Source organism: Desmodus rotundus, chromosome 3 (assembly GCF_022682495.2).
Source record: "Desmodus rotundus isolate HL8 chromosome 3, HLdesRot8A.1, whole genome shotgun sequence".
In the NCBI taxonomy this organism is placed as follows: Eukaryota; Metazoa; Chordata; class Mammalia; order Chiroptera; family Phyllostomidae; genus Desmodus; species Desmodus rotundus.
The window spans coordinates 83,380,813-83,405,490 of record NC_071389.1 but is presented as its reverse complement, the minus strand read 5'-3'; the positions used below and the strand labels follow the sequence as shown (position 1 = coordinate 83,405,490).

The 24,678-nt window shown below is 40.1% G+C and overlaps 1 protein-coding gene and 1 pseudogene across 24 annotated transcripts in view; one reads left to right on the top strand and one right to left on the bottom strand.

Moving 5' to 3' along the window:
* The window catches only part of FARS2 (phenylalanyl-tRNA synthetase 2, mitochondrial), a 537,315-nt gene that overhangs the window by 500,379 nt on the left and 12,258 nt on the right, over positions 1-24,678 (bottom strand). The window lies entirely within an intron of this gene.
* On the top strand, positions 4,344-5,480 carry LOC112297629 (U6 snRNA-associated Sm-like protein LSm6 pseudogene; annotated as a pseudogene).

Sequence of the window (24,678 nt, the reverse complement as noted above, 5' to 3'; positions counted from 1 at the left end):
ATACTGACAACAAACTGGGTAGTTCATCCTTTTCCCAGGAAATGGAGTGGGCACCACTGTCCCTCAGTCACTGCCTCATAGACAGCTCACAGGTCAGGGACTGAAAACACGCCCAGTCTTCACAAAAGACAGGATTAAGGGGAGACTCCAAACAAAGAACTTCCTCAGTGCCTGTACTGCTCAGAAACTCTGAATGCCTTTGCCCAGCAACTCACCCCATTTACACACCTTGCCATTCTACTGTCTCTTCATCTTCTTCACATAGCCTTTTCAACTCAAGTTGCTATCTAATAGCAGGTCTCTGGCTGTGGTATTACACCTCATTTCCCCTTTCAAGGAGCCACACAAAGCAGCTGCAGGATGCAACCCCAGAGCTGCCTCAGCTCTGACCCCTGAACAGAGCTGAGGCAGGAGGGCCATGAGCTAGTGCTGGGGCCATTAGTCCTCTGGTACACACATGGCCTCGGAGTGTGACCTCCCCTAAAATTCCCGCCTTTAGAATACAGATAAAAACCATTAAGGCAAGGGACCCAGTGTGTACTCACACACAGGTGTTTTCCCTCTCCCTCCCCCCACCCAACACACACACCATGCCTTCTTCTTTCTCAGGAGATTTCTTTCTTCTAAGCTCCAAGGGCCCTTCTTTTGCCTCTGTAACTTGTTTCCTGAGCCCATGCAGCCCAGCTGGCTCACTGCTTTTACCTCTGTGACTTTCTAAATAAACTTCTTGCATTAGAGTTCTTGGCTCTGAATTCTTCTTAGCCAAACTCAAGAACCAAGGTTTAACACCACTGCTAACCACATCCCTCTTTAAAGACATTATCACTGGGTCCCATGCCCAGAGTTTATGATTGTAACTAGATATTGGTATTTTTCAATGTTCTTAGTTATGACGAGAGGGCCTGTTCCCAAATAAGATGAATGTTAATGCTGTGAGGAAGGAGCCTGGGGAGCACTGAAGGTGGCTGCTCACAAAACAAGCCCACCATAGGAACTTCAGAATATTTTTTGTATCAAGAAAAATGTTCCCAAAGGCAACAGACACACTAGGACCAAGTAACCTTCATGAGCTATGCTGACTCTGCCCCCTCCACTCAGTCACCATGGAGACTTCACTACAGAGATGCCTATATTCCAAAATCCACATTGCAAGCTGTGAAAGAGAGTATAACAGGCTCCAACCAGCCCTAACCAGGTGGAGAGGAGACAGTGAGGTGACGTCAGAGCTGGCGAGAATCTTCCTATGCTGGCCTGGCTCAGGAGTCTGCCTGGGAGCCCACCCCAGTGGTAGGGTACTGGCAGTGCAAGAAGCAGGACTGCCAGTGGCAGGTGGAGGGCAAGCTCAGTGTAATGGAAATGGATCTGGAGAAGCCAGACTGATTCCTGGGACAGCCTGGCAATGTGAAAGCCCAGGGGCCAAGCTCCTGCAGCAGGGAAAAGGCCATGCAGCTCACTTTCAGCACCTATGAAGTGGAAACTAAAGGCCCCAGGGACCCAGGTGTCAAGTGTTGCAGAGTCCAGGCCCACGGTGTCACTGAGGCACAGAGGGCAGTCCAGGACCGCTATGCCACTGAGTCCCAGAGCCCCAGCCAGGGCTGTAATGTCACTCAAGGCTGCGCTGCCAGTACCCAGGTGATCTGGGACCTGCAGGGTTCTGGGTGGTGGAGACTTGTGCTGAGCTCATACCACAGGAAGCAGGAATACTTGCCACAAGGGAGGACACTGGTATTCCTCCTACATCATATTTCCATTTAATAAGTAATTTTTTGAAGCCAGAGAAGCCAACAAAGGCACAGATGGGACTTATAGAAAAGACAGCGGCAGTGATGAAGCTGAACCAGCAAATAAAGTCAAATAGTAAAAAGTGGTAATGGGGGAAATAGGGCTGCTACATAATGAACATTTACCTGTCCGGGCTGAGACTAATTTCATGCTGGCAAACCTGATCAACAAATCTAAAGAGTAGAGAAGGGAAACTGAAAATCAGTGGAAGAACTATGCACAAGAAAGTGATGAGATCCTACAAAGAAGACAAGAAATAGCCTTCCGGTATGTGAAACAAACTTCAGAGCTTAAAACAACGCAGCTTTTGGCGAAGGAAAAGCTGGAATCTGATTTGAAGCAGCAGTTGGAGGCAGTGAGGAGGCAGTTTCACTGATAAAGGAGAAGCAGCATGGGGAATTGCAAACATTACAAGAGGAGCTAAAGCAAGCCTGAGCTGAGACAACTGCAAAGGCCCATGCCTGCTACCTCCAGGAAAAAACATTACTGGAGAAGCAACTGAATAAGCTAGATGCAAGTATTTTGGGAAAGACAGAAAGGAGCTGAAAAGGCAGGCCAGGCGTTGGAGGTGGTAGCAGACAGGCACACTTCTGAGTTGTACCACCTACAAACAGAGAGCCAGGAGCTACAGGGTTGGTGCGGCAGTCCTAGCTGTGTGTGGAGGAATCCGCCTCCACCACCCCCACCCCAAGCCCTGGCAAAGCTGATTAAAAATTTAGAGGCAGCAGCTGCAGCAGGAACAGTTAGCTGTATATGGAGGGCTTATTCCCAGAGAGGTAAGGACTACAAAAGGGTGCTCCAAAGAACAGAACTTCTTCCCTAACCACCGAATCAATCCACAGTAATTTCTAAACTATCACTGATTCAGTAAGGACTGGAGCAACTATTCTCAGCTGCTACATAAACCTGGTTAGCTTTGGGATCTCATTGCTACTGTAAAATATCCATCATGACATGTTAGTGTGAAGAATTAGGTGCTTTTTTTCCTAGCTAAACTGCTAGATATTTGTGTAACCAGCTTCCCTTAATTAGTTTTTTATTTAATTAGCTCTTATAAATAAACAAGATGTTCCTCAAACTCCCAGATAACCTAATACCATTTGCCAAACACTCATACATAAAACCAGGTTGAGAAAACCACCTTAAGAAAGAGAAAAAAAGATTTGTGTGATTTATTTCATCTAGCTGAGTCAGATTTCTTTATAGAAAAAGCACTTTTAAGGCTGGTATCTCAGACTGACTTTATATAGTGCTTTCTGCTCTGCAAATGACCAGTATCAGTTTATCCTCATTCCTTTTGGCCAACTCAGAACGTAACGGCAAAGTGTTTTTAAGCTTTTTTTAAAAAAGTTTGTGCCAGTGGCCAGGTAGCTCCTTCTATAGTTTGCTAATAACAGCAAGCTCAATGACAGCTAGGTACGATGACTTTTTGTGTGATGCAGCCTTTACAATTTCAGCTTTCATAAATGGAGAAAGGAACGTATATTGTATCAACTCTACTGAAATGTTTTCTGTGAAGTAATATGTCTAGAATTAACGAGGTGGATGAATACTTGTTGTAGAAAAGTATATCAAAAAAGTTTTTAAATATCTGGACAGCTTTTTAAAGAATCTCGCACCATCTATTCCTTAGCAACACCCTAAATCCTAAAACGCCAAGATTACTTAATGTTAAATATAGTAAGTACCTTAGTTTTAGATCCTCTATTATATATTTTTTCTATATGTACACTTAATAGTACATGAAATGCCTTTTGTAATTAATATGTGCCTTATATTTATGTCTATTTAATAGAACTGGGAATAGTATTTTAAATTAGTATAGACTTTTAGGGTAAGGGTTTTTTTTTTGCGTTTATGACATATTGATGGTTAGACAAGTGATTTATTTGAATGCTGAATTATAGTACAGGACTATAACTCCATATTTTAACATTGCTTTTCTATGGATACTGTCAGTAATAAAAAACTTCAAAATAATTTCTTTAATTCTCTTTTGATATGTAAAATGAATTCCTTTAAATTGCATTACAAAAAGGACTCCCCCTCAATGTGCTTTTAACTTCTAGCTTTAAATATGTAGTTTCTTTTTCAAAGAAGCATTCTGTTAATAAGCAATTAAAAGCCTACTTGGATTAAATAAATACATAAATAGAAATAAAGGTTCTCAGCTGTGTAATGTAAGGCCAGAGTAGAGAACTGGTGGGCTAAGGAAACCAAAAGGTGATCTCCATCTGTCAGGTAATGGGATTTTGGGACAACTACTGGGATACAAGTTCAGATGAAGACAGGTCTGATCTCTGAGCCTGCTTAGACAGCTCAAATCCTGGTCTCTCTCCTACATGGAAGCATGAGGGAAGGATGGCCTGTAAGAGAGGAAAGATCTTGGGCTGACACACAGACAAGAGTTCAAATCTCAATTCCATTAACTAGCTGTATGTCCTTGGACCATTCGTGAAAGTTCTTTCATCCTCAACTGCCCCAGATGAAAAATGGCACTCATTATATCTCATCAAGGTTTTACTAAGATTAATTTGAATGAGATGTAAAACAACTAGTACAGTTTCGGTTTCATCCTATTTGTCAGCAGAGTCTGAGCTTGAGGGGTACCTAGAGTGGGGGTTCCAGATCCCAGCCACAAGATGAGGAATCTGGGACATTGGGAGGTGAAATAACTTACCCAAGGCACAAAGCTAATTAAGTAGCAGAGCTGGGATTACAACTCAGGTTTCCTGCCTCCCAAATTTCTAATGAGTATTGTTAAAGTGAGTGAATGGAAGCAAACCTCCTGTTACTTCTTAAAGCACATCACTGGATGACCAGTTGTGGTAAAACTAAATTCTAGTGTGGGTTATTTAGGGGTCCTGGCTTGCCTGCATAACTACATTAATATAGCCTTGGAGGAGATGGAAGGTAAATGGACAACTGAAGAAAAAATAAGTGGATACATTTATTTCAGAAAAATGCAATATGTTGTATGTACATTAGCACACAGAGGAGAAAGATGTGAAGACATCAAGAATACATTACATTACTTTTTATACTTTGATATATTTTTATGAAATTTTTTTGGTTCTTTTGTGATATAATTTGTCCTAGTTCATAACAGTTGGTGATTTTTCAATGACATATAAGATAAATGAATGCATAAATTATGAATTTAATTGTAAAGAATACTTTCATATTTGTTTCATTTTCTTTCACTTCTATGTCAGTGTGCAGAATACAAAAACAATTTTGTTAAAAAACAAAATCTATTTCTCGCTACATAATTTTTACCTTGTTTCAAGTAACGTCATTTGATTTGATTGCTTTACTTATTCAACTAACTAAAATGATGATGTGATGATAATTAAAACATTTTAGAGATGTCCTTCTTTAAATATGTGTATGTAAATAAATAAAACAGTACAGCAGGTATTGAAAAGCGAGAGCTGGAAAGAGGAACCAAGATGGCGGCGTAGGTAGACACACTGTGCCTCGTCGCACAACCAGAACTAACAGAGAATCGAACAGCAAGGGGGACCAACACCAAGAAAATAGAAAATAAACATACATCCAGACTGGTAGGAGGGGCGGAGACGGGCACCAGGGTGGAGAGGACTCGCGTCGCTGTGGCAGGACTGAGACTGGCAGAGTGTGGGACAAATGGCGCAGGCAGTCCGAGCACTAGCAGACCCTGCGGCCCCACATTTGCACAGATAAACCCAGAGGGACGGACTCAGAGTGGCGGAGAGTGGGGCAGGGAGAGTGGCGGGTAGCACCCTGCGGCACCACATTCGCCCACAGATAACCGGGACGAACGGCCGGCGGCGAAGCAGACCGCGCAGCCCAGGGCTCCAGCTCGGGAAAATAAAGCCTCAAACCTCTGATTGAAAGCGCCCCTGGGGGTTGGGGTGGCAGCAGGAGAGACTCCCAGCCTCACAGGAGAGGTTGTTGGAGAGACCCACAGGGGCCTAGAGTGTGCACAGGCCCACTTACTCGGGAACCAGCACCAGAGTGGCCCAGCTTGATTGTGGGTATCGGAGTGAAAGATTGAAATCCGGAGGAGAGTGAGGCGGGCGCCATTGCTCCCTCTTGGCCCCTCCCCCACGTACAGCGTCACAGCACAGCAACCAGCATTACCCTGCCCCTTGAACACCTAAGGCTCCGCCCCTTAAAGTAACAGACTCGCCAAGACAAACAAACAAACAAAAAATGGCCCAAATGACAGAACACTTCAAAGCTCCAGAAAAAATACAACTAAGTGACGAGGAGATAGCCAACCTATCAGATGCACAGTTCAAAGCACTGGTTATCAATATGCTCACAGACTTGGTTGAATCTGTTCGAAAAACAGATGAAAAAATGAAGCCTGTGCTAAGAGAAACAAAGGAAAATGTACAGGGAACCAATAGTGATGAGAAGGAAACTGGGACTCAAATCAATGGAGTGGACCAGAAGGAAGAAACAAACATCCAACCAGAAAAGAATGAAGAAACAAGAACTTGGAAAAATGAGGAGAGGCTTAGGAACCTCCAGGACACCTTGAAACATTCCAACATCCGAATTATAGGGGTGCCAGAAGGAGAAGAGGAAGAACAAAAAATTGAAAACTTATTTGAACAAATAATGAAGGAGAACTTCCCCAATCTGGCAAAGGAAATAGACTTCCAGGAAGTCCAGGAAGCTCAGAGAGTCCCAAAGAAGCTGGACCCAAGGAGGAACACAACAAGGCACATCATAATTACATTACCCAAGATTAAACTCAAGGACCTACATCCAAGATTACTGTATCCAGCAAAGCTATCATTTAGAATGGAAGGGAAGATAAAGTGCTTCTCAGATAAGGTCAAGTTAAAGAAGCTCATCATCACCAAGCCCTTATTATATGAAATGTTAAAGGGAGTTACCTAAGAAAAAGAAGATAAAAAATAGGAACAGTAAAAATGACAGCAAACTCACAGTTATTAATGACCACACATAAAACAAAAACGAGAGCAAACTAGGCAAACAGCTAGAACATGAGGGTTGTCAATAAGGGAGTGGAAGGGGGAGAGGGGGGTAAAGGTACAGAGAATAAGTAGCATAGATGATAGGTGGAAAATAGACAAGGGGAGGGTAAAAATAGTGTAGGAAATGTAGAAACCAAAGAACTTATAAGTGTGACCCATGGACATGAACTATGGGGGGGGAATGTGGGAGGGAGGGGGGTGGGCAGGATGGAGTGGAGTGGGGGGGAAATGGGACAACTGTAATAGCATAATCAATAAATATATTTAAAAAAAAAAAAGAAAAGAAAAGTGAGAGCTGGGTCGACTTCTGAGCAATCCAAATGAGCCATTGGCAATAAAGAACAGAAGCATCCTTTAGTTCATCTCTTCACATCTAAGACATATTCAGTAAATTATTTTCCAAACTTTCACAGCTATAAATACAATCTCCATACTTTTCTGAAGTCAATACCAAAGATCTCTCATAGCCAACTGATGGAGATCATAACTTACTTGTTAAACAAAATTGCCAGTAAAACCTAATTCCAAAAAAGATAGAACCAATGAATCTGAATGTCTAAACAAAGAACAATTCATGAGTCTTACCTACTTCTAGAGAAGAATGAAATACTTAACCCAGAGGAGATGAAGAAATCCAAAACCTAGAACAAACATACCCCTGGGGCTTTAGAGTCCCATGGCCTTAGGTTCAAATTCTAGCTTCAACTTTTCAATAAATCACACACTCCTTAAGTTTTAATTTATTCATCTGTTAGATGGGAATAATGCCATCTTTCTCAAATATTTCATAAAAGTGGGAATGTAGGTAAACTGCATAGAACAAATTGAATTTCATTTCCTTTGCTCTGCCTGTATTTTGATTTCTGGTCATGAAGTTTCTGATAAATTATCAGAAATATATTTCCTCAAAAATTTCCTCTTCATAAAGCAAACAACTCTCAAACCCAGAGAGCAAACACTCACAAACAAACCAAGAAAATATACTAGAGAGAGTGCCGTCAGCAGCAGCATAGTGATGTGAGCTGACCTACAGGTCTTTTTGCAGTTACAAGTTGGATAGCTATAATCAACAAAGGAATCCCTGCTCAACCTACAAACACATCTGAAAGATCCACACACTGAGACATCTGAATGTGGACATACCAGAGCAAGCCAGGGAGGCAGAACTAAGGAAAGACACAGACAAAAGCCCCTAGCAGTCCATCTCTTGCCTACCTCAGTGGATGCAATAGGAGTGAAAGGTTGGTGTACAACCCCCACTTGGCGAACTGAAAAGGCAGAGATAGCAACAGAACCGAAGTGGTCAGCACATATCGAGCCTGCACCCAGGGTCAGTGACAGAAAAGCAATGCAAAGGGTGGCAGCATTTAACAGCCTACCAGCACCAGACAAATGATTCTGAAGACATGAGAACCTGCTCACCCAATCCCCCTGTATCCAGCCCAGCAGTAAAATCCTCACTCTGCAAACAGTGAAAGGGCTGGAAAAAAAACTTTGCAGCCCAAGTGGTTTGTACTCATTAAGCCACAGGAGAGAACCCAACCCTGGAAACATGAACCCTTCCCTCCAGCCCACCCTTCCCCCACCGACCATCACAGAGCTTGGTAGAGGCAGCTGGGTCAACTCCAACAGAGTGGCTCTGTTGGCAGCTTCTGGCTATAGGAAGGCAGTACCAAGAACACACAGGCCAGAAAAACCATAACCTGCCACTTATAATCCATGGGAGTGGTGCCCCAAGACCAAAGCCACAGGGGATGCCCACCTCCTCAGGGAATATGGGGTGTTTTCCCTGGCCAACACAACACTGTCCCACAGAGATCCGAGAAGCCCCAGAAGTGCAGGTAAGAGAAAATAAAAACTTGAGCTTCAACACCACCTACTGGAAAAAAAAAGAAAGACATCTATTATCCACCTGCTAAACAGTGAAGAGTCAAATACTTAAAAAACACTTTATTTCCACAAATACCCAGATAGAGAAATAATCTATCAAGCACAATAAATAACCCAGGTAACAAGCGAATTCAAAAAAAAAATTTAAAAATCTCCAGAGAATAAACAAAGACATGGAAGACTGAGATTTAAATGACAGATAATTTAAGACTTTAGTTCTAAAAAAAAGAGAGATACAAGAAAACTCAGAAAAGCAATTCAATGAGCTCAGAAATAACATCAACGAACAAAACAAGTACTTCACCAAAGAGAGTGAAACTTTCAAATAACCAAACAGAAATTCTGGACCTAGAGACCCAAAAAATGGGATGAAAAATGAACTAGAGAACTTAGGAAACAGAGCAGCCCAGATGGAAGAAAGAATTACTGATATCAAAGACTGACATCTAGAAAGGACTGGAGTGGAAGAACAGAGAGAATTTAGAGTAAAAATAAAACATGAAAGAACATAAGAAGAACTATCTGCTTCCTTTATTTCTCATTTTTTTTAAGATTTCATTTATTTTTAGAGAGGGGAAGCAAGGGAGAAAGAGAGGAAGAGAAACATCGAAAAATGAGAGAAACATTGATCACCTACCTGCCTCTCTCACACCCTCAACCATGGACCTGGCCTGCAGCCCAGACATGTGCCCTGACCAAGAGTCGAAATGGCACACTTTTGGTCTTCAGGATGATGTTTAACCCACTGAGCTACACCTGTCAGGGCACTATCTGACTCCTTTAGAAAAAGCAATATAAGAATAATGGGTATACCAAAAAGGGAACAGAGAGCCTATTCAAACAAATAATCAATGAGAAATATCAAAGCTATGGAAAGGACTGGATCCTCTAATCCAATAGGCTAACAGAACACCTAGTTATCTTAATCCAAAAGGCCTTCTCCAGGCACATTATATTAAAAACTGACAAAAATTAATGCCAAAGAAATATTCTCAAAGTAAACAGGGAAAAGAAAACGATAACCTATAAAGGAAACCCCACTAGGTTCTCATAAAATTTTTAAGTAGGAACCATACAAGCTAGAAGAGAATGCAATCAAATATTCAAATTATTAAAAGAGAAAAATCACCAGCCAAGAATAATATATCCAGCAAAGTTATCCTTTAAATATGAAGGAGAAATGAAGGCTTTCCCAAACATACAGAGACTGAAGGAATTTACCACCACAAGACCTGCATTACAAGAGATACTGAAAGGTGCTGTTCTACCTGAAACAAAAACACAAAAGGACACAAAACTATAAGGTGACTAACAGAGAAAAGCAGGAAATTACAATCCTTATTCAGGATAGGATATTAAATATTTAAATATAGCAAAGATTAAAGGAGGTAAAAAGCTTTAAAAAAGACAATAGCTACTGTGATCTGTAAATGAACACAGCATAAAAAGGAATAATTGTGACAACAAAAACATAAAAGGGGGCAGGACTAAACTCCCACAGGTGACGAGAGATACAATACAATCAAAAGATAAAGGACTACTGCACATACAAAAATTTCTTTTGCATATACCTAATGGTAACTACGAAAAACATAATCTAGAATGAGACACATAACATAAAAAAAAAAGTCAGAGGGAAAAAAATCATAGAATACCATAAAACCCATGAAACTAAAATAACAGAAACACAAGGAAATAAACAATGGAGACAGAAAAAGAAACTAAAAAATCCATTTTTTTGTTGCAATTGCAACAACAACAAAAAACCCCATAAAACTAAAAGACATTATTAAAAGAAACTGAAGACGGCACAAAGAAATGGAAAGATATTCTGTATTCATAGATTGGAAGAATCAACATAGCTGAAATGGCCATATTACCTAAAGCAATATTCAGACTTAATGCAATCCTCTCAAAATACCAATGGCATTTTTCAAAGAAAAAGAACAAAAAAATCAACAAATTTGTAGAGAATCACATAAGACCCCTAATAACCAAAGCAACCCTGAGGAAAAAAATGAACAAAGGCAGTGTATTAAAAAAAAAAAAAAGTACTCCCTGATTTCAAATTATACTAAAAAGCTCTAGTAATCAAAACAGTATGGTATTGGCAGAAAAACAGATATACAGACCAATGGGACAGGGCTGAGAGCCCAGAAATAAAAATACATTTATATCAGCAATTAATTTTAAACTAAGGAGCCAAAAATATACCACAAAGAAAGAAAAACTTCTTTAATAAGTGGTGTTGGGAACACTGGAAAGCCACATGGAAAAGAACGAAACTAAACTGCTATTTGACACCACACACAAAAAGTTACCTCAAAATGGATTAAAGATTTGAATATAAGACCTGAAACAATAAAACATATGAAAGAAAACACAGGACTAAGCCTATGGACCTTGGTCTTAGAGAGGATTTTATGAACTTGACCCCAAAGGCAAAGAAAGTAAAATCAAAAATAAATGAAACACATCAAACTAAAAGGCTTCTGCACAGCAAAATAAACCTTCAACAAAACAAAAAGGCAGCCAACTGAATGGGAGAAGATATTTGCAAATATATAAAGAACTCATACAATTCAACAACAACAACAAAAAAAAAAAAAGAAAAAGAAAGCCAATTATAAAATGAGCAGAGGACCTGAACACTTTTCCCAAGAAGACATACAAATGGCCAACAGATACATGAAAAGATGCTCAACTTCACTAGCTATACGGGAAATCGATATCATAAACACAATGAGATACCACCTCACACCTGTTAGAATGGCTAGTATTAAGATGAGAAATAACAGCTGTTGGAGAGGATGTGGAGAAAAAGAAACCCTCATACACTGCTGGAAATAATGTGAATTGATATAGCCACTTTGGAAAACAGTATGGAAGTTCCCCTCAAAATTAAGAATACAGCTACCATATGTCCCTGTAATCCCTCTTATGGTTATCTTACCCCCCAAAACTGAAAACATTTATTTATAAGGATATGAATATGGTCACTGCAACATTATACATGGTAGCCAAAATGTGGAAACAACCTCATTGTCTTTCAAAAGATGACTGGATAAAGAAGTGTTACAAATATAGAATGGAATACTACTTGGCCATAAGAACAGATGAAATACTGCCATTTGGGACAACATAGATGGATTTTGAGAGTATCGTGGTAAGTAAAGTAAGTCTGATGGAGAAGGACAAGAACCATATGACCTCATTTACATGGGGGATATAAAGCAGAAAGCAACAAATGGACAAAAAAACAAAGTCATAGACAGACAACAGAAGAGTGGTTACCAGAAGGAAGTGGGGCAGAAGAAGATAAAGAGGGTAAAGGAGGTCAAATTTATGGTGAGAGAGGGAAGCTAGACTGTGGGTGGTGAGTACACAGTGCAATACACAGATGATTTATTATAGAATTGTATACTTGAAACGTATATAATGTTATTAACCAATATTATACAAATGAACTTAATTTTTTTTAAAAAACCAAGAAAAAGACACTAGGAAGATATCTTTTGTATGGCAGTTTCACTTTTGGAAGTGGAGGAACTAAAAAAAGAGGGTTATAGATATAGATTGAGATACAGATTATTTATTTCTGCTGAATACTAACTTCAAGTCCTATGCAACATTCCCAAGGTCTAAACCTTAAAACTACTACAAATATATTGAGGAAAAAGAGTAAGAATAACAATGGTATAGGCTTTCTTAATGTTTCATGTATAATAAACTATAATATCCTCTGAAATCTTGGGGCTGTTATCAGCTGACCAGGTCTCAATGGAGGTACAGATCGATTACTAAGAAGCAAACAAATCATGTTAAATGATATACTCATATAGGAAATCTGTATCTAATACTTTCAAAACTAAATGATATGGAAACTGAGATGTATAATCAATTTACAAACAAATGTCACTGATTAAAAGAAAAAAACAGCCTATTTTCCACTTGGTTTATTTATATACCTTTTAACTGAGCAACTTGTGGATAGTTTCATACAATTGTGATGACCATAATAAGATCTATGTGAAGCAGAGATATATAAGAAAACTAGACTTGTGTATACATCGACTTATTTTTCTCAATAGAAAAGACAGGTCTACAAAGATTCATTTACATGCTCCCATCTGAAACAGCACAACCAGTATCACTGAAACACTGCTTTAGCTATTTAAAGGCTTACTGAGTATTTGACACTAACTAAGAATTGAGCATACCCCTCAAGGAGCTCACAGACTACAAGGAACCAGAGTGACAGATAGATAGGTCCCCATCTAAAACTCAAGACAATATGGCGATTAGAGGGTGGTGGAGGAAGTCACCAACTCAACGTGGGGGAAGAGCAGAAAAGATTTCATGGAGAGTGAATTTTTAGTGGTTGGCGCTAACACCATGGGAGATTGTGTGCTTCTCTTTTCAATTCTGCATTCAGTGGCTTTTCATCGGCACCCTGAAATTGGGTGGAAATACACTTACCATAGCCAAACAATACAAATCAGGCACCCCTCCCATAAACATCTACCAGCATGCAAGTGATTTTGATGGCAAAGTTCTATGTACTGGAGACTACATGTGCAAAAGAGCAGAAGCATGAAAATTCAGAAGGAACAAGTAGCTCAGGATGAGTGTATAGAACAAATGAGGGAGTGGTAATGGATAGGAAAAAAAAAGGGAGGTTGGGGCCCTGATCTGTTGGGGCCTGTAACGTCTACAACCTAGCTATGTGTTACCGCCCCAGTGAGTAAAGGTTAAGATGGGGGTGGGGAGAAGAGCAGTCACTAAATTACAAAATACAGAGCTTGTAACATAAACTGCACTGACCTGAATATCCAAAACTATGGAGTTCTCAGATAAGGAGATAGCCATACCTGCACTGAAGCTTCAGGGCTGCTGTTCTTTGGCAGACAAACTGCTTTGATCCAGAGATGAGTAAATACCAGGAAAAAAAATAATCCACAGAAAGTGCTGAATGAAAAAAAAATCTGAAATGTGAGCAAAACAGAGGAAGCAAATACTCACCAGAGAAGCTACCCTAAGAAACAAAGAAGTATTTGGACAAACTGTGATCCAAAATCTAAAGAATCAGAGATAAAGTAAAAAATTGGGGGTGGAGGGGAGGTCTTTGGGAAGGTTAAAAAAGATATAGAAAAGATCAAAAAAAAGGCATTATAAGACAACAGAAGATAAATATTGAGTGGGTACAGCTCAAGAAATAAAAGAGAATAATGAAACTAACACAAATGAGTGTCATATTAGAAGTAACAAGATGTAAAATGAAGTTACTCAACTTCAGAAGAAACGAACTCATCACACAGGCTCTGAAAGGCAGGAGAGTGACTCAAAGTATGAAATCTGGAACCAGAATCCATGCTATTACGCAAAAAAAAGCAAGTCTCTTAAGGAGGGAGAAAAGTCAGGTTGGTATCAGTTTTAAGTCCAGCCAAGGTTTCTTTTAGTAAAAGGTAAGCATATTCCTAAACATACAAGAACTCAAGGATATAACACTGATAAATGCTTTCTGAACAACCTGGAAAAAAAAAAAAAAACCTTAGTGCGCCCCCCCCCCCCAAAAAAGACTGGTCAAAATAAATATTCAAGAAATGGAAAAACTGTTATAAAAGAACTGCTGGTAAGCACTGAAACCATTCAAGAGTATGACTAAAGAACTCACTGGAGTTACAGGTAAGGGAACACAAAGTTAAAGACCTTGACAACAGAAAATAAAACTAATCAATGGGTAGAACAGGGAGAAAAGATGGAAGGAAATGCAAATGCATTTCTCTTTTTCATCTTTCAAAGGAACCATATTATCAGCTAAAATCAAGTCTGTCACAAAAGTCATAATGACACACAAAAAAGTGTCCCATGATTATTCTCAAGTTCAACAATCCCTTCAGTTCTATAATTTCTTTCTTTGGTTACATTTACATGAAATTAAATATATTTTTGAAAAGTAAAGATATCATGTGTGATGTGATCCTACTTTATGATGGACTTTTAAGGTACCCATCCATTCTTCCATTCATCTACATGGAAATTCATAGAGAAGTGTTTACAATGATGATTATCAAATATTAACTACAGTTATTTCTAGATTATAAGACTTGAGTGGCTTAAATGTCTTGCTCCACTTTTCTAATATATTTTGATGTTTAAATAATGAGCATGTATCATTTTTAGAAAAACTGTAAGTCAAGACATTCAATTGAAGTTTTAAATGAGGCAAAACTGACTAAACGACACATACCAAAATGTATAATTTATTTTAAAAGTGAGTGCAAGTTATTCATATAACTCTAGGACTATAATCAGTCCAGAGATTCCAAAAGAGTAGAGAAAGAAGAGAGATTTTATAAGGGTTTCTTAAAAAAGGAAAAAAAAAAAAAACGCTTTGGTGGAGCCTCTGGCCTTACTCCCTCCAGCTAAGGGGAAAGGGTGTCAGCCTCCTTAGCTAGAGGAGTGGGAAATTCAAGGAATCCCCTTGAGAGAGGGCTAATGTGTACTCCGTGTAGGAAGGGAGACCATGAACTTGCACCCAACTTGTTTTGGGAAATGCTAGAAACCTGAAGGCAGGGTGAAAAAAGTTAGAGAGCATGAGAGGGCTGCGTTGAGGAAGTTACTGTACCCGCCAGCAGCAGACATGTCTCAAGAGCCACAGGAAGACAGCAGGGGAGAGAGCCAGCACCGAGCCACTATAAGTTTTGCATACAGTGTCTGGAAGGTGAAATGACACCCACAATGAAATGTTTCTTCAGTGGCGGGAACCTTAGAAAAACCAGGGTCAAAAGGGAGCATAGCAAGCCCAAGAAGAATCACCTAACTCATGGAAGCCTAAGTTGGAAGGACCCAGTAGGGGGTCCTCTGAAGAACTCAGGAAAATACTCAACTAGACAATCAAACCTAGAATACTAAACCACCCCAGGTATTGCAGAATCATTGTATCCCTTCACTCTCTTCTACTTTCCCCACTCTTCAACCTTGACAGGGGCCTAAGTACTAGAGAGCTAGCTCAGGAGAAAAGGATAAGTAGAGGAAAAGAAAAAAGCCAGACACATTCTACCAACCCTTCCCATTGCAAGGTCCTTTGAAGGGGGACTGGGTGAGGAACTAAGTTCTCATCCAGAGTGTTTGACTTATATTTCATAGATCACCTTAGTTCAACATATTTGGTTACATATGCAATATCACTAAACCACAGACAGACATACACAGTGGGTAGCCAGGAGTACTTATGTCCACAATATCTCTTCCTTATACTGTAAATCACTTCTACCAATAAAAACACATGAACAAAGCAGAGAAGGAAAATAATTAGAACCGAAAACTACACTTGTCTGAAGCCGTCCAATTAGAATGATATTAAAATGCAGCAGACACAAAATCTAGGCTGGGTAAGGAGAGAAGACATGAGAGGGATATGGCACAATAAAAAGGGGAGAAAGCCCAATGGATTCTATGTCCTGGTGGAGAGTAGCAGTATCAAAAAGAATAAGGTGAAAGGTGGGTATAGCAAAGTAAAAGAAATGCTTAAATTGCGAGTATGGAAGAGGTTTAGTCAATAAAATGTGTTTAACTCTAAATCTCAGCCAGCCATGTAATATTTATTTGTATCAGCAAATTCTATATTTCTTTATCAGCAATTTTCAACTGGTGTGCTGCAAAATTTTTAAAAAGATGCAATACCTAACTATTTTAGTCTGGGGCACTGACCTCTTCTCCCTTAGACTGTCAATGAAAAAAAAACAAAAATGACAACAGCCAACCCAACAGTAACCATCAAGTATGAATGAATCAAAATTACACCTATTTTAGGGTCGGGAAGATGGCGGTGAGATATGTGGGAGCGGAGTCCACTTCCCCTCAACACCAGTGAAACACCTAGCTGATCTGAGGAGCAGAGTGAACAGCCAACAGTATTCCAGCATACATGAAGATCGGAGACCAAAGATAGAGGACACTGAAAGATCTGAAGGTAAGAAGAGTGCTTAAGGACAGTAAGGTCCCTGGGACCTGCGCGGGGGACCAGGGCGGCTGAAGCCCTGGCCCAGGCACAGGGTCTGCTGCAGGATTCTTGGGAGAGAGCCAGGCTGAGCTGTGTGAGCAGCCAGGTGCTTGTTTGGAACAGGGGGGCTTGAAAGGGGGAATTTCTCAAAAAGAAAAAGAAAACAGAGGCACTCAGTGGCTAGTTAGAGAACTCTCCACAGCAGCCGCTGCCTCTGGCACCCCTCCCAGCTCAGCTCCGGACTGTGAACGCAGGATAAGCAGCCCCAGCACTCACCTGAAGCCTGGTTGCGCGCACCCAGATTAGCAGACTGGGGGCCCACACCTGAAACATCCGGTGGGTGCGCACCGGAAGCAGAGGCTACCTGCCGCACGCACAGGCCCAAGGCGGCAGACAAGCCTGCCCCGCGCAACTCAGGCCCAGAGCTGCGGACGGGAAGGCTGCACTACTCAGACCCAGAGTGGCGGACCAGCCAGCCTAGTGCAACCCAGGCCCCAAGCAGCAGATAGGCTGATCAACAGCCAGGCTGCCTGCCAGTGACCACACCTAAAAGCACCGGTTCTAAACAACTCCTACCTAGACCCTGCGCACAGAGCCCTGCAGGGCCTACTGGCTCTCTACGACTAAGGCAGAACACCCAGCAGAGGGGAGCTGCAAGGATAGGGGAGACTGCTTTCCCAGGAAAGACTCAACCCAGTAGGAGGCTGAACTACCCCATAGCAGCACCCAGAGCCCCTAGCATCTAAGACAGCAAAGAGCAAAAAGGGAGAGTGTGAGTTGCCCCTAATTGGTGAAACTCAAGGACAGCACAACTGGTGAACTAAAGGCCTAGTACGGAGCAGAAGGACCATGAGCAACTGGACTGGAGGCTGAACAACAGCGAAGAGTGTGGCTCAGGAAGGGAGAAAAGTGAAACCAATCCTTCCAAACACCCCCTCCCGTTCCACAGACAGGAACCCAGCAGAAATAACTTGACCAGTTTAAGGCCAGCACAAGACTTTTTTTTTTTCTTTCCTCCTTTCCCCCTGAATTCCTTCCTCCTTTCTGTCCTTCTTTCTTTTTTGATTTCTTATCCCTTCCATCCTTTATCTTTTTTATTCCTTCTTCCTGCCTTCTTTTATTCTTTTGTTTTAATTTTTGTTGAAATTCCTTCTTGCCTCTGATCATTCTTTATTGCTTCTTCCTTCCTTCCTTTCCTTTTCGATTCTCTTTTTCCCTTCATCCCTTCTTTCCCCCATGCCCCTTTCTCTTTTTCCCACAGGTAAGACAATAAAACCTGGAGTGCTGAAAACACCAGAGTTAGACCCTGTTACACCCATAAACATCAGCTCAAGACCAGTGAGGTCAGGAGATTAAGGAGACGGCACCACTGAATCCCACTGGCATTCTACCATAGAAGTTCATACCATAAACCCAGGGAGTCAGAATAGATCAATTTAAGAAGCAGAGGCTAACAAGAAGAGTCTCACAAAAAATGGGAAGACAAAGAAACAATCCCCAAATGAAAGGAAAGGAGGAAGCCTCAGAAAGAATGCCAACTGAAAAAGAGGCAACTCAACTATCAGAGACTGAGTTCAAAGCAATCGTTATCAGGAAGCTCACTGAGCTCACTGAGCTCACAGAGAACTAACAGAAACTACAGGGAAACTACAATGAACTCACTGCAAACTATATTAACATGAAAAAGGAAATACAACCTATCAACAAGGGCCAAGAGGAAATGAAGAAATACAATTTCTGAATTGAAGAACACAGTAGAAGGAATGCAAAGCAGACTTGATGAAGCAGAGGATCGGATCAGCGAGCTGGAGGACAAAGTAGAAAAAAACACCCAGAAAGAGCAAGAAAAGGAAAAGAGGCTCAGAAAGAATGAAGAGGGATTAAGGGAAATGCAGGACAACATGAAACATAACAATATCCGTATAATAGGAATACCAGAAGGAGAAGAAGAAGAGCAAGGGATAGAAAACTTGTTTGAAAAAGTAATGATGGAAAATTTCCCTAATCTGAGGAGAGAAAAAGTCACCCAAATCCAGGAATCACAGAGAGTCCCAAGCAAGAGGACCCCAAAGAGGCCCACTGCAAGACACATCATAATTAAAATGGCAAAATTCCAAGACAAAGAGAGGATCTTAAAGGCAGCAAGGGAGAAACACGAAGTAACATACAAGGGAGCCCCAATAAGGTTAGCGACTGACTTCTCAATGGAAACGCTCCAAGCCAGAAGAGAATGGCAAAAAATATTCCAAGTAATGAGAACCAGAGGCCTGCAACTAACGCTACTTTACCCAGCAAGGCTCTTGATCAAGATAGAAGGCCAAATAAAGAGTTTCCCAGACAAAAGAAGTCTAAAAGAATACACTTCCATCAAACCAGCTCTGCAAGAGATGCTAAAGGGACTGCTTTAAGGAAAGGAAGGAAAAGAGAAAGAGAGAGGAACACAGGTAGGAAAAAATGGCAATGAATAAATACCTACCGATAATGACCTTAAACATAAATGGATTAAATGCTCCAATCAAAAGACAAAGAATAGCTGAATGGATAAGAAAGCATGACCCACACATATGCTGCCTACAAGAGACCCACCTCAGGAAAAAAGACCTACACAGACTGAAAGTGAAGGGCTGGAAACAAATTTTCCAAGCAAACAGACAGGAAAAAAAGGCAGGGGTAGCAATACTCGTATCAGACAAAATAGACTTCCAAAGAAGGGCCATAAAGAGAGAACCAGAAGGTCACGTCATAATACTCAAAGGAAGAATCCACCAAGAAGACATAAACATTGTAAATATATATGCACCCAACATAGGAGCACCCAAATACATAAAGAAAATCTTGGAGGACTTCAAGAAAGATATTCACAGCAACACAATTATAGTAGGGGACTTTAACACCCCACTGTCAAAAATGGAGAGGTCTTCCAAACAAAATATGAAGAAGGATATTGTGTCACTTAACAATACCCTAGAGGAAATGGACTTCACTGATATATATAGAACTTTTCATCCCAAAGAAGCAAAATACACATTTTTTTCAAGTGTACATGGAACTTTTTCAAAGATAGACCACATGATAGGACACAAAGCAAGCCTCAACAAATTCAAGAAAATTGAAATCATATCAAGCATTTTCTCTGACCACAAGGGACTGAAACTGGAAACCAACCTGAAAGGAAAAAATCCAAAACACTCAAAATCATGGAGACTGAATAGCATGCTATGAAACAATGAATGGGTCAAGAACGAGATTAGGGAAGAAATCAAAAACTTTCCGCAAACAAATGAAAATGAACTCACAACAACCCAAAACCTATGGGACACAGCAAAGGCAGTCCTGAGAGGGAAGTTCATAGCAATACTGGCCTACCTTAAAAAGATGGAAACATTTCAAACAAACAACCTAACCCTACGCCTACAAGAACTCGAGGAACAACAACAAAGACAGCCCAGAGCAAGCAGAAGGAAGGAAATAACCAAGATCAGAGCAGAGTTAAATGACATAGAGACAAAAAGCACAATTTTAAGCATCAATGAATCCAGGAGCTGGTTCTTTGAAAAGATAAACAAAATCAACAAGCCTTTAAGTAGGCTCATCAAGAAAAAAAGAGAGAGGATCCAAATAAACACAATTAGAAATGAAAGAGGAGAGATTACAACTGAAACCACAGAAATACAAAGGATTGTAAGAAATTACTACGAAGAACTGTATGCCAAGAAATTTGAAAACCTAGGTGAAATGGACACATTTCTAGAAAAATATAATCTTCCAAAACTGAATAAAGAAGAAGCAGAAAACCTGAACAGACCAATAACAGCAGAGGAAATTGAAGCAGTCATCAAAAAACTCCCAACACACAAAAGCCCTGGACCAGATGGTTTCACAGGAGAATTCTACAGAGCATTTAAGGAAGAGCTAACCCCTATCCTTCACAGACTATTCGAAAAAATCCAAACTGATGGAAGACTCCCAAACTCTTTTTAGGAAGCCAGCACCATCCTCATCCCAAAACCAGATAAAGATACAACGAAGAAAGAAAACTTCAGGCCAATATCGCTGATGAACATAGACGCTAAAATTCTCAACAAAATATTGTCAAACCGCATCCAGCAATACATTAAAAAGATCATCCACCATGACCAAGTGGGATTCATCCCAGGGATGCAAGGATGGTACAATATTCGCACATCAATAAACATAATACATCACATCAACAACAGCAAAGACAAAAATCACATGATCATATCAATAGATGTGGAAAAAGCATTTGATAAGGTACAGCACCCATTTCTGATAAAAACACTCAGCAAAGTGGGAATAGAGGGAGCATTCCTGAACATAATAAAGGCCATATATGAGAGACCTACAGCCAACATCATACTCAATGGACAAAAACTTAGAGCTTTCCCACTAAGATCAGGAACAAGACAAGGATGCCCTCTCTCACCACTCCTATTCAGCATATTATTGGAAGTCCTAGCCACAGCAATCAGACGAGAAACAGAAATAAAAGGCATCCAAATTGGAAAGGAGGAAATGAAACTGTCACTGTTTGCAGATGACATGATAGTGTACATGGAAAATCCTATAGACTCCACCAAAAAACTACTTGACCTAATAAATGAATTCGACAAAACAGCTAGATACAAAGTCAGTACTCAGAAATCAAAGGCATTCCTGTACACCAACAAAACTGCAGAAACAGAAATCAGGAAAAAAATCCCATTTGATGTAGCAACAAGAAAAATAAAGTACCTAGGAATAAACCTATCCAAGGAAGTAAAAGACCTATACTCAGAAAACTACACAACATTGAAGAAAGAAATTAAGGAAGACACAAACAAATGGAAGCATGTACCATGCTCATGGATTGGAAGAATTAACATCATCAAAATGGCCATACTACCAAAAGTGATTTATAGATTCAATGCAATCCTTATTAAAGTACCCATGACATATTTCACAGATATAGAACAAACATTTCAGAAATTTATATGGAACCATAAATGACCCCAAATAGCTGCAGCAATTTTGAGAAAGAAGAACAAAGCAGGAGGGATCACAATACCTGATGTAAAACTGTATTACAAGGCCACTGTAATCAAAACAGTCTGGTACTGGCTTAAGAACAGACACATACACCAATGGAACAGAATAGAGAGCCCAGAAATAAACCCAAGTCTCTACGGTCCATTAATATTTGACAAAGGAGACAGGAGCATAAAATGGAGCAAAAACAGCCTCTTCAACAGATGGTGTTGGGAGATCTGGACAGCTACATGCAAAAAAATGAAACTTGATCACCAACTTACTCCATACCCAAAAATAAATTCAAGGTGGATAAAAGACTTAAATGTACGTCATAACACCATGAAAGTCCTAGTGGAAAATATTGGTAGGACAATTTCAGACATTCCACACAACAACATCCTCACAGACATGTCCCCTAAAGCAAGGGACATAAAGGAAAGAATAAACAAATGGGACCTCATCAAAATAAAAAGCTTCTGCATGGCTAAAGAAAACAGCGCCAAATTACAAAGAGAACCAACAGTATGGGAAAACATATTTTCCAATGACACCTCAGACAAGGGCCTGATCTCCAAAATATATAAAGAACTCACACGACTCCACTCCAGGAAGAAAAACAACCCAATTAAAAAATGGGCAAAGGACTTGAACAGACACTTCTCCAAGGAAGACATACAGAGGGCCCAGAGACACATGAAAAGATGCTCAGCATCACTAGCCATCAGAGAGATGCAAATTAAAACCACAGTGAGGTACCATCTCACACCAGTCAGAGTGGCCAACATAAACAAATCCACAAACAAATGTTGGAGAGGATGCGGAGAAAAGGGAACCCTAGTGCACTGTTGGTGGGAATGCAGACTGGTGAGGCCACTGTGGAAAACAGTATGGAATTTCCTCAGAACAATAAAAATGGAACTGCCCTTTGACCCAGCAATTCTGCTGCTGGGATTATACCCTAAGAACCCTGACACACCAATCCAAAAGAACTTATGCACCCCAATGTTCATAGCAGCACAATTTACAATAGCCAAGTACTGGAAGCAACCTAAGTGCCCATCAGCAAACGAGTGGACCCAAAAACGATGGTATATCTACACAATGGAATTCTACGCAGCAGAGAGAAAGAAGGAGCTTATACCCTTTGCAACAGCATGGATGGCACTGGAGAGCATTATGCTAAGTGCAATAAGCCAGGCGGTGAGGGAGAAATACCATATGATCTCACCTTTAACTGGAACGTAATCAACAAAAGAAGAAAGCAAAAGAAATATAACCAGAGACATTGAAGTTAAGAACAATCTAACAATGGGCAGGGGGGAGTGGGGAGGGGACAGTGAGGAGAGGGGATTACAGGAACTACTATAAAGGACACATGGACAAAATCAATGGGGAGAGTGGAGGTGGGGGAGGGAGGGGGGTTCAGCTGGGGTGGGGTGGAGGGATGGGGAAAAAAGGCACACAACTGTAATTGAATAACAATACAAAATTAAAATTTAAAATAAGAAAAAAAATTACACCTATTTTTTTAATCAAGTAAGCAAAAAATATATTTTTCTGTGTGCTACAGAATTCTAGTGATTAGTTTTTGTGTGCCATTAGATGGTAAAGGTTAAAAATTGCTGTTCATACGATTGTTACGGGTACTAGATAAGGAAACATGTTAAGCAGCTAGCCCCAAACCTGGCACAAAATAAGCAAAGAGTAGTCCCTTCAGTGCAAACAGGAGCTAATAAGCTATGAACCAGGAACATCAGAGAGGTGAAGGAGAAAAACAGTTGAGCTCTTATAACAGAGCCATACACATTTTAAAATTCACATTACTTACATTCAAATACAAGAATTCTGTAGCATGAAAGAAATCTAATTTTCAGAGGAAAGAAATAAGAAAACCAAGGAACATTAGTAAATCATGAAACTGCAGCACTAGTAACATATTACATTGAATTATTGACCAGTCATTTGGCAAATATTTATTGAATTCTATGCAAAGCACCATCAATCTAATAATTTATTTTAGCATCTATCTGCTAAATCATAACAAATTTAGAGGCAGATCAGAGGTAAAATATAAAATAGATGGATCGACTTGGCTGATTGCTTGTAAATATTTACAAAGAGGGGTGGGAGCCAAGGATGACTCTCTTAGAAGAACGAATGTCCCCTGAGTGATGAGAGGACATGCCTCTGGCACATGCAGGGCATATGAATGTGTTCTGTAACCATGGAAGAGACTGGAAACATAGCAGTTAACATGGCAGAAATATCCTGGCATTACTATGATCTAAACAGGAGTCCATAACCTTCAGTCCATGAATAAATTCTAACTCTGAAAAATTATCTAACCTCCATAAAATCAGACAGAGTTTTAATATCTTCTGTACAACTCAAAATTACTTTAAAACATTAGGTAGTCACAGTAGCCTTTGATCAGTGCATATTTTTCCAATCACTAAACTACCTACATATGTTTGAAAAATAGGAGAACAAGCATATGACAGAACAGGAATTCACAAACCTTTCTTCTCAATGGCTCCTATAATTGTCTAGTGTACAGACTGCAAACCACGGTTCTACTTGACTGAGCTAACTGACAGGACCACGAATCTTTGAAAACTCATATTCCTCAGCCTTACATTGCAGAACCTGCAGTTATAGTGGTTCTAGGCGGGAAAAACTGATATTGCATTTGAAAAAAAGGTTTGGAGAGATTCTAGGGCAATACAAAACCAAAGCAAAAGTTTTATCAAGTTACTGATCAAGTAGCAAATATTCAACGAATACATCTTTATGCATAGTAATGTTCATTCACTCTAATCATATTCATTTAAGTATTTACACACTAATTATACCTTTTCCAAGCACAGGACCAAACAGAATGCAAAATAACCTAACACAACTAGGGCTTGAAAATGAATGCCTACCCAGAGATAAAACAGAGTACACTGTGGGAGGATGCTAAGTACTGAAAATAAGAAT